The following is a 9,980-nucleotide window of genomic DNA, read 5'->3' as shown; positions in this document are numbered from 1 at the left end:
ATATGTGAAACAAGGCCATTCTTTTCATTCATTTTATGTAGATTTTTTCATCTAAAATGTTATTTAGAGGAACATGTAGTGGGTTTATTAGTTTTTTAAAAAATAAATTAGTAAATGTTCTTAAAAGCATAGAACAACTACAAGTATTATATAAATAGTCCATATGCCACAGCATTGTAATGTCCCTGCCAGTGTTCTCCCAGACTGTGGGGCCCCCAGAACAGGGCCTGTCTCTGATTCATCTCTGTATCTGAGCACAGAGCTGAGTATCCACTGGGTAGGCGTCAAGTTTGGAGAGCAAATGAATGAGAAGCTGGAAGAAGCCAGGGCGGATCCCAGCTGGGTTCATGATGGATAAGCAGACTCATGAGCCAGGAGGCTCAAGTCCAGAGTGGCAAGAGTGGGACATGAACAGGACCTGGAACGAGGTGGGAGCAGCAGGATGAGAAAGGAGGGTCCCAACGTTGGCAGTCAGTCTGGTGAGATGGCATTTCATAAACCATGTCTGGTGCTGGCCAGTGGCGTAGCAGGCTGTGTGCAGACACAGGATGGAGACCGGCCCCACCTGCTGATGGGGCCGGGTAACACAGCCTGCCTGATGCCACCCCCATGGCAAGACAGACTTGTCAACCCAAGGGTCTCCCCGCGTGTGTGTCCCACCACCTCGTGGGCTTGGAAAGATCAGGGCTGAAAGAGTTAAGCCTGAAGTATTAAATATGAGTCTTTCCTAAGTTTTCAGATGATATTTTACATCATTAGGTGCATGTTTGACCATCTTGTCTTTGTGAATTTATTCCTAGGTGTTTTGGGACATCCAGGGAGGAAGGGAAAAATGTCATCAATGTCTGCTTGGTGCCAGGTGCTTTATTTATGGTTCTTCATGTAATCCTCACAAACGCCTCCTGAGGAAAGTGCTAGTATTGCCATTTTAGATAGGGGAAAAAGGAGACTCAGGGAATAGGAGTAATGTGTCTGTGGTCACAGTGCTCATCATTGGCCGGGCTGGGATTTGAACCAATGTCTGTGCGAGTCCTACGTCCATACCATTGGAAAAACCAAATTTTGTCTTATTTTATTTATTTAATTAATTTATTTATTCATTTCACCACTGGAGTAATGCATATGCATTGTTCAAAAATGTGACAATTCTGAAACAAGTGAAAAATAAAAATTACCCATTAATTCTACCATTCAAAAATAAGAATTATTGTCATATTGGTATGTCTTCTGTGATGTTTTTCCCATGTGTATTTCTAACCTGTTTTTCTGTTTAACAGTATATATTGTAAACCTCTTTCTGCACCTATAAATATGTTTCAATGTGATTTAAAAGGGCTGCATAGTAGTTCAGTATGTGAATGTGCCATTTATTTAACCAATCCTCCATTATTAACTAATTTAGTTGGCATCTGGTTTGTCACTAGTATTAAAAAATATTCCAATGAACATCTTTGAGGTTTAATCTTTATGTGTATCTTTACTTCCTTAGGATAAAATCCTAAAAATGCAATTGATGATTTAAAGTACATTTGGGTTTCAGGGCACCTGGGTGGCTCAGTGGGTTAAGCCTCTGCTTTTGGCTCAGGTCATGATCTCAGGGTCCTGAAATCGAGCCCTGCATCGTGCTCTCTGCTCGGCGGGGAACCTGTTTCTTCCTCTCTTTCTGCCTGCCTCTCTGCCTACTTGTGATCTCTGTCAAATAAGTAAAAATCTTAAAAAAAGAAAAATAAAATGAAGTACATTTGGGTTTCAAAGACATTTCAATATACTATATTGTCAAGTTAAATTCCCATTAGTGGTAGGTGAACAGTTGTTTCCCTGCTCCCTCAACAAGTGATATGAACAGATCTCTTCTGGTTAGATAACCAAACAGTATGTCTGTTTTAGTAGATCTGTATTCTTCCAATGCCACTTTCTTGTTTCTTGATCCAGTTTGAGTAATGCTCTGTATTAGGATATGAAAATTTTTTACTACATTAGTTACCTAAGGAGACAGTTTTCTATTTCCTCTCTGAGCTGGGTGGGGTGGCAGTGGGCAGGGAGCCAAGTGGGAGTGACTTTGGTCAGGCAGTGGGACAGGTTGGATGAAGAAGGATTGGGTACGGGTAATTATTCTCACCAGTGGGGTGTTGGCTGGTGGTTAGAGTCTTCCCCTACTATAGAGAGGAGGGGTGATTCCTGCCAGGGTTAATTCCGTGTGCCTGTTCCCCAGGGATGTGGTGGGCAGTACAGGTGCCAGGAAGTCCACCAGAATGACTGGAGTTTATGGGCAGAGGTGTGGACAGGCAGCCCAATAGGGGACAGACAGTAGGGGATATAGACCGGTGCTCTTGTGGATGGCAGTTGCAGGAGGGTCAGGGAGAAGTGGAATTTTGAATGTAGGAACGAGTGCTCTTTTTGACAGCTGCATGGTCTAGCCAATGATCCCCAGTGGCCTGACCACCAAAGGGTCTTACCATTTGTCATTCATTCCCTCGGTGAATTCTCTACAACTGCACTGTCTCTCAGATGTTGGTATCTACTTTGTGAGGTCTCTGGTAGTATGTCTTTGACTTGGGGGTAGACTCTGTTAAGGAGATAGAAGGAGGTCTCAGAAGCCAAACTGTTCATATAACTTGCTAATTAAGGTTTCAAGAATGGAATGTTCCCATTGGCATAATAAGCTCATGCTCGCCCTGAAAGCAGACCTACCGGTAAAACTAACCCCTGTATGCAAGGCTGTGTGATGTGCATGAAATAGGAATAAGAAGAAATGTATACATGTGACAGCCTTGTAAGACTTGTCAGTTATTTACCACACAGTAGGGGCCATTGGGGCTGGAGGTATTATAGATGGTTGGCCGAGTCTTCTCCGTAGGCAGACCTTCTCTCTTTTTCAGCTGAAAGGGTTGACCACTTGCAGTGTGACTCGCCTTCCTTTGGAAGTCATGGGGATTTTTAGTCTCTCCTGCCTGGGAGCCCTTCTAGCCCTTTCAGGTGATGTTGCATTTTTCTGTTCTGACCCACCGATTTTAAAGGTCAAATCAGAGTTGAGTCTTAGTGCCTTTACTTCCAAGTCTCCCACTGTGCTCATATCTAAAGGTCATGGGGTTGGCACCAGGATGGGGTCTGACAAGAGCAGAGGCCCAATCCCAGTGGAACTTGGGGACTGAGCTGGAAACCTCAGCCAGGGGTAGGCATAGGGACAGATGGGAACCGAGGCTCTGACAGTGGCCCACAGAAGCACCAGGAGCACCTTCACTGAAATTGGGACTACCATCTGAGTGAGGTCAGCAGGCTGACCTGCTTGTGCCCCCAAACCTTGACTGCCCATATTGGGGCTCCCCAGTGTCCCTAATTAGAGATCCTAGAGGGAGACCCAGAGAGGGCGAGTGGTCCCAGCTACAGAATGAGATGGTTTCAAGGCAGGAGTCTCACAAGAAGTGAAAATTGGAATCAGTCACTGGCCAAGCGGTGTCTATACTTGGCCTGTCTACACTTAAGTAGAGGGTAGAGTAGGGAACTGCCCCATCTTCAGCCTTGCTGCAAAATATATGAAGACAGCTTACTTATACAGATACACTCAAGACTGTAAGGTAAAGCACACTTCAAGTCAAAGGCTAGCACAGCGAAGGGAAAGGTGGGAAAGAAGTGGGAACTGGGCAGGGGGTATGTACAGACAAGCAGAGGTGTTCGAAAGTCCTTTCTGCTTGCTGCTGGGGGGCCACTAACATGGGTCAGATTCGCTGGCTCTCAAGGGGAAAAGGGACATATCAAAGCATTCTTCAAAGCCCAGCCCATGTGTCTCACCCCAAGTCTCTATTGAATGAATATGGGCACAAGACACATATTTTTAGATGTAAACATAAATCTCTCAAAGACTTGAGTTTGTTCAAAGCAGAGACAACATTTGCTTGGGAAGGATTAGCCTTGGGATATATGATTTGGGAATTAGACAGAACTGAGCTCCATCCAGGTTCTGAAACATTGGCTGTGTGACCTTGGAAAGCTCTTTAACTTCCCTGAGCTTCAGGAAGTTGCTGAGAGGATTTAAGGGGTCTGATTTTAATAGATGAAGAATCTGGCACTCAGTGAAGGCACAACTTCTCTGGTTCTCTCCTTGGCTATATATGGAGCATATTGTATCTATCTGACATCATAGTAAACTGATAAGAACAGATATTACACTTGATCTTAGCCAAAAGGCTGAGAAGCGATTTTATCTGACCTCAGACCCTTGCTTGGGAAAGGGGGCTCCAAAAACTTCAGGGTCTTATCAGAGATCCCTCAACTGGGTGCAAGGACCCTGGGTTCATAGCCCTTGCTTTTTCTACTATCCATACTGCCTCTCCCCAATGCCCTCATTTCAGCTGCCTGCTAGAGAAGTTTCCTTTCACATAGGGTCCCAAGTTAGCAGAAACGTCATCGAGTCCACAAGACAAGTGCCTGTTTGTCCTTGGGGTGCTTCTGACCTTTGCTTCATGTCTCTATTCTGGGCTATTTTGGGCCTTGGCCATGTCTAGAGGGTCTGTGGGAAGATGGCTAGTACAGCTGCTTCATGCTGCCAAGAGTCATGGAGAGAATCCTTGAATTGGAGCCTGCCAAGGGCCTTAAGTATGCCGGCTTTGCGAAACAGCAAAAGGATCCCTCATTCTTGGGAGAAAACGTAGATGTAGAACCTTTCTATGAGGCATTCTGGAATGAAGGCAAGGGGGAACAGAAGCTAGACCAGATGCCAGGAGACCTCATTGTTGTGGAACGTGGTGGAGGAAGTGGGCGTCAGACCGCCGGGTGCTGGGGAGTAAGACAGGGGTGGGCTTGGTGTTGGGGCGGTCTCCGTGGGGAGTTGAGTTCCTGTGTAAGCGGACGTTCAGTTGCCCTCAGGATCTCTTGGGACTGTCTGGGTGTGTGGGTTCAGACTAGAAAAACATCTCCTTGGCTGCAAACTCCCGGTGGCTACCAGCTATTTTCCACTTCTCCAACCAGGGCTGGCTTTAAGTGCTCCAGGACTCAGCCTTGCAGACCCTGACTGTGGAGGGAGTCCCAGCCCAGCCACATAATCCTGCAGATGCATGGACTGCTTTCGTGTGGTCCAGGGCCACTGTAGTTCGGTGGCTGAAAACACAGTAATGTCACTTAGCTTTTTTCCTTTATAGAAAGATGAGAAATGAAATAGGATTAGGTTCCAATCAAGAGCATTTGGCCTGTGATATGAATTAGTTAACTGATATAGTCACTGTTTATGGAGTTCATTATGTGTCCGTGTGTCTGGGTGATAGGGACACAAAAATGTAGAAGATATGGGCCCTGCTTTAAAAAGAGTCTCGTGATGGGGACAGGTATCTAGACAGGTGAGTGGGCTAGCTCTGGTCCTGCAGGGTCTGTGTCCAGACCAAGGATGCTTTGAGCTTCAGTAGTGGTGGAACCCCCCTGTGGGTGCTAAGCCAACAAGTGGCAAGATTTCTGGCTACTGAAGGGTGGATTTGAGTGAAACAAGTATAGAAGCCAGTAGATTCCTAGACTTCAGAAACATTCAGGAATTTAAGAAAGGTATGCAGATACAGGCAGCCTAATCCCGGAAGTATTAACGGATCATCAACTTTAAGAACCTATAGTGATTTTCCACTTGATATTTTATGAAATGTATTTACAGCTCTTTTGAGCCTCCTAAAGCTTCCCTTGGGCATGACTGAGGTTTTCCCAGTAGTCTACTGGTATGGGGGTTCATACTCTATTCCCAAGCAGTTCACGATGCCTTTCTTCACAAGTGGGGTTTTCCCCTCGTGAAGAAAGGACACCTTTCTGTTCCTTCCAGATTTCACTGAGTTTCCCCTTAGTTCCCCTTACTCTTTTCTGGTTCCTGAGGTTGGGTGACCTCTTGGGTATATAACTCATGAGGGGTGGGGTTGATGAATGTGTGAGGCCCCAGGGCACTGCAAAACCAGTAGAACTATTTACCCCAACAGTTTAGGCTGGGAGGAGGGAACCACAGTGTTGTTAGCTGGGAGGTGATCTCACAGCTGGTGGGAGCAGGTGGAGGGTCAATTTTATTAGGCACGTGAAGATGTCCATGGAAAGTGGGCAATGAAGTCAGAATCTAGGAGCTTCAAGAGCAGGGTAGAGTGAGGTTGGAGAAAGAGACAAGGACCAGTATTTCAGGACTAGGTACGCCAGAGCCAAGATTGTGCTTTGCATGCCCCCATTTTGTGGTTCCATGTAGTAGATAGGGGTTCAGTCTGTAGATAGGGGTTCTGTGACTCAGCAGAAGCACGCATGTAAACAAAGAGGAATGTAGGTCTGATAGTGTCTTAGACAAGGACAGAAGTAAAAGAAAAGTTTAATCAAAGAAAAACAGATTCTAGTAAAAAGCAGAAAGAAAGGGACAAGTAGGGTTAACATCCATTTGTGTTTAGGAATCCTAGTGGCTGAGAATATGTGGCTCGTATATGATTTTAAACACCTACCTCTACTCATATTATATACACATGTAATGGAAGGACCTGTAAGTCCAGTCCTAATGGAGGATGGCCTAGGAAAGAGGATGCTAGAGGGAGTTTTGTGAAAATACGTAAATTCACACCAGCCGGTTTGAAGATTAGATAAAAATCTTTGGTTTTTCTTGATGGTGCAGACATTTCCACTTGAGTGGAATGTCAGTGAAAGCATATTTATGACTCTCTCCTATGCCTTTCTCCATGGGCACGAGGATGGTTTCTAGATGGGGGTTGCTTACTGTGGCTGTTTTTAACTTGAATTGGGAAGATAATGGTTACAGCTGCCTTGAATGCTCTTCTTGCTTCTTGTTGTCACCCATGCTGATTGAGACCACTCTGTGGCCCTCTGAAAGGGGGCCCTGGCATGGGAATACCTCTACCCAAGGTGGTAGAGGTATTCCCATGCCAGGGTGCCTAGCTGACGGGAAGAAATGCAGCCATGCTCAGCTTGCTAACCCATGTGTGCTGGCATAGGGGAAGTGGTACCTTTTTCTAATTTACATGAAAACATCATACATTCCAGGATGGCCTTGCCCTGACCTCATGTGTGATCTTTTCAGCTGGTCACATTTGCTATTCTTAGCGGCATAGTGAATCAGAGGGACATGGATGATTATTTGGTCCTCTTTCAGTTGATGAGATGGGAAGGCAGGGAGTTGAACTGACTGACTTGGGCTAGTCTCTCAGTTTGCCGGAATCAGAAGTTGAACCCACTGAGGATCATAAATCCAGTGTTCTTCCCCCCGCCACCCCCAGTGCCTGCCACCGGCACCTCTCCCTCCCCATACTCCAGTCATGGGAATTGCCAGCGACGGAGCCTGTGACTCCGAGGAGCAGCCAGGACAGGGATCCTCGCTCTGCAGCGTGTGGCCTGATGGCAATGTGCCCTTCCCAGAAGCACAGCACCAGGCTGGTGTGGGTACCTGCATGGGAAGTCCTCCCTGAACGTCTGACCTGGTCAGCCTCAAATTCTGTCTCAACCCTTTTTAGCAACTTTAAGCTCTTTCTTTACAGGGTGGGGTAGAGAGAGGCCACGGGAGTGGTGGGGGGCAGGGCCTGGGTGGGTTTGCAAAACATTAATGAATGTAATCTGTGCCTTTTCCCTGACCCAGCTTGGCCAGCTGCACTGGTCTGAAATTCCACATTCCATTGTTCTCCTTCTAAGAAAACAGAACTGGCTCCATTCAGCCCTAGGACTTGTCCATGTAGACCGGTTTAGGAGAATTTGCAAACCAGATGCATTTACTATTTACTGTCTCTTCTAGTCCCCGGGAAAAACATTATTTCTGAAGGAACTCAGCAGCCTGTTCTAAGAGGTTTCCCAACCATTGTCTATATTCTGGTCACTCCTCGGGCTTCATACAGCTTTCTCACTTCTTACCTATCTGTATGCACATTTATCACACTCTAGCCACAGTGGTCAGCTCTTGAGTTTACGACCCAATTCCTTTCTCTGCAAACTAGCCTTCTTTGTCACTCTGCGTGGTTCCATTGATGGGCTGCTGGGCCTCATAGCCACTTGGTACAATGCCATTCGCATGATGGTCCTGCTCACAGATGATGAGCCCAGGAACGGGCACCCCATTCAAGTGAGTCTTGGGAGCTTTGGGACTAGGGCAGTGAGGAGGATTCAGTCTTTCTCCGGTTGCTTAGTCTGCATGGCATAACTTGGAAGAGGCTGCCAGCCATGTGGTCTATCACTAGATGGCGGCGGGGGGGGGGGGGGGGCAGAGTCGGAAGCTGGAGTAAAGAGGGAATAGAACAAAGCTCATTTCAACGAGAAAGTGAGGATAATACCTGGACACAGAGGCTCCAGACCCATCTGAGACCCAGTCCTGTTTCTTCCTTTGGGTGTCAGTATATGCCCCGACATCCGTGTGATCACATGCTCCTTTATTTTTCTCAAATTGTCCACATTTGGCTTCTGTAAATTACAATGAAGAGTCTTTTCTGATACTGTAGCCAAATGTTTCTGAGTGTCATCCCTGGACCAACATCAGACTCTTCACCAGAGATTATGTTAAAAAGAGCACATCCTGGACCTAGTGAATGAGAAAATCTGGAGGGGAGGCCCAGCAATCTGGGTTCTAACAAGCCCTGCAGGTCTCTCAAGACTGAGAACCACCCACCTAGCCATCACTAGCTGTGGGTGGAAGAGCATGGACCCAGAGGCAGACTGACTTGGATTTTGATGCTGGATCTGTGAGCGAGTGATATGATTCTGGGTAGGTCATCTTGTCTCTTGGAGATCCCACTTTCTCAGTGGTAAAATAGAGAATAATGGTGTTTATATTATATTGCAGCTGTAAAAGAAGCATACTCTTCTGGATACTTGGAAAGCACTGTTTTCAGTCTTGTCTCTGTGGACCCTGTTCTGACATGAGAAGACAAGTGACAATGACCCCATGTCATGCACCATGAAGACACAGCCTGAGATTTTAAAAAGTTGTCTTAACAGAGTAAGTTACTGTTCAGAGTTTATACCAAATCAGTGCACCTAGATCTTAGCACTGGTGCTAGACTCCCCTAGGCTATCACTAGATGCTTGGGAATTAAAATTAATCCCAAACTCATTTTGATTCCCCAGGTTTCACTGACCCGTTTTTCTGCTGTGTTATGAAAACCGTGCAGTCTGGACAGTCCTAGGATAAAACGGAGAAATGCACCGATTTATATTTGAAGAAGGGAAGAAAGCAATGGCCTCCATTCATTAATTTATCCCTTCATTTATTCATCCACTTGCTCATTCACTTATTCACTCACTGACTCACTTATTCATTTGCATCCACCTGACATTGAGCTACTTCTCTGTCTAGATATCATGGTAGATACTAGAGACTGACAGATAAGGCCTTTATGTCCCCGCCCCACCCCCACCGCCCTGCCCTAATTGTTGACAGATTACAGTTTGAGCAAAGACTCGGAGGCAGGAAATGGTCATGGCATGAGGAGATCACAGTCAGGCGATATGTCTTGCTGAAAGGAAGGGTGGGTGTTAGGAAGTATTGAGGCAATGCATATCAATGCCAGTAATAGAATGGGAGTCAACATCTACTCTGGTTTCCACAGCACACTGTCCTGTAATTAACAGCGGTGGATGTTTTGCTAGGACCTCCCAGTTCTCTGGGCTGCATTTGAGACGATCCCGGGTGGATGACCCTACCGTAGGTAGATTCCTCTGCCAAATACTGCTCATGCTGTTCATACTCTACAAGGGGTGGGCTGATTAGTACTCATTAAAAAGGAATCTTTGTGTCTGCTACTGCTTGACAGCAGAATCAGTCCAACCCCAAGTGAACTCCTTCTGGTACCCGGAAAGTTTGGCTATTTTCTAGATGAATCTCCACCCAGTTCTTGGCTTTCATATCACTGGAACCTCCAGTTGTATGCAAAATGGGGCAGAAACATCAAACTTCTTCCCAGATGGCTCTTTTGGAAATATATCCAGTTGGATGCTCCCTCAGACATGTCCTTTAGGGAAGTCTGGAACCAGGAGTTCAGATGATG

General features: G+C 46.1%; 1 pseudogene; it reads right to left on the bottom strand.

Moving 5' to 3' along the window:
- Positions 1–4,023: 4,023 nt before the first annotated feature.
- LOC123387466 lies at positions 4,024–4,197 on the bottom strand (annotated as a pseudogene).
- Positions 4,198–9,980: the final 5,783 nt, after the last annotated feature.

Source organism: Mustela putorius, unplaced genomic scaffold (assembly GCF_011764305.1).
Source record: "Mustela putorius furo isolate JIRA1106 unplaced genomic scaffold, ASM1176430v1.1 tig00003853_pilon_pilon_pilon, whole genome shotgun sequence".
Lineage (NCBI taxonomy): Eukaryota > Metazoa > Chordata > Mammalia > Carnivora > Mustelidae > Mustela > Mustela putorius.
The sequence above is the reverse complement of the archived record's forward strand: the minus strand, read 5'-3'. Positions and strand labels throughout refer to the sequence as shown.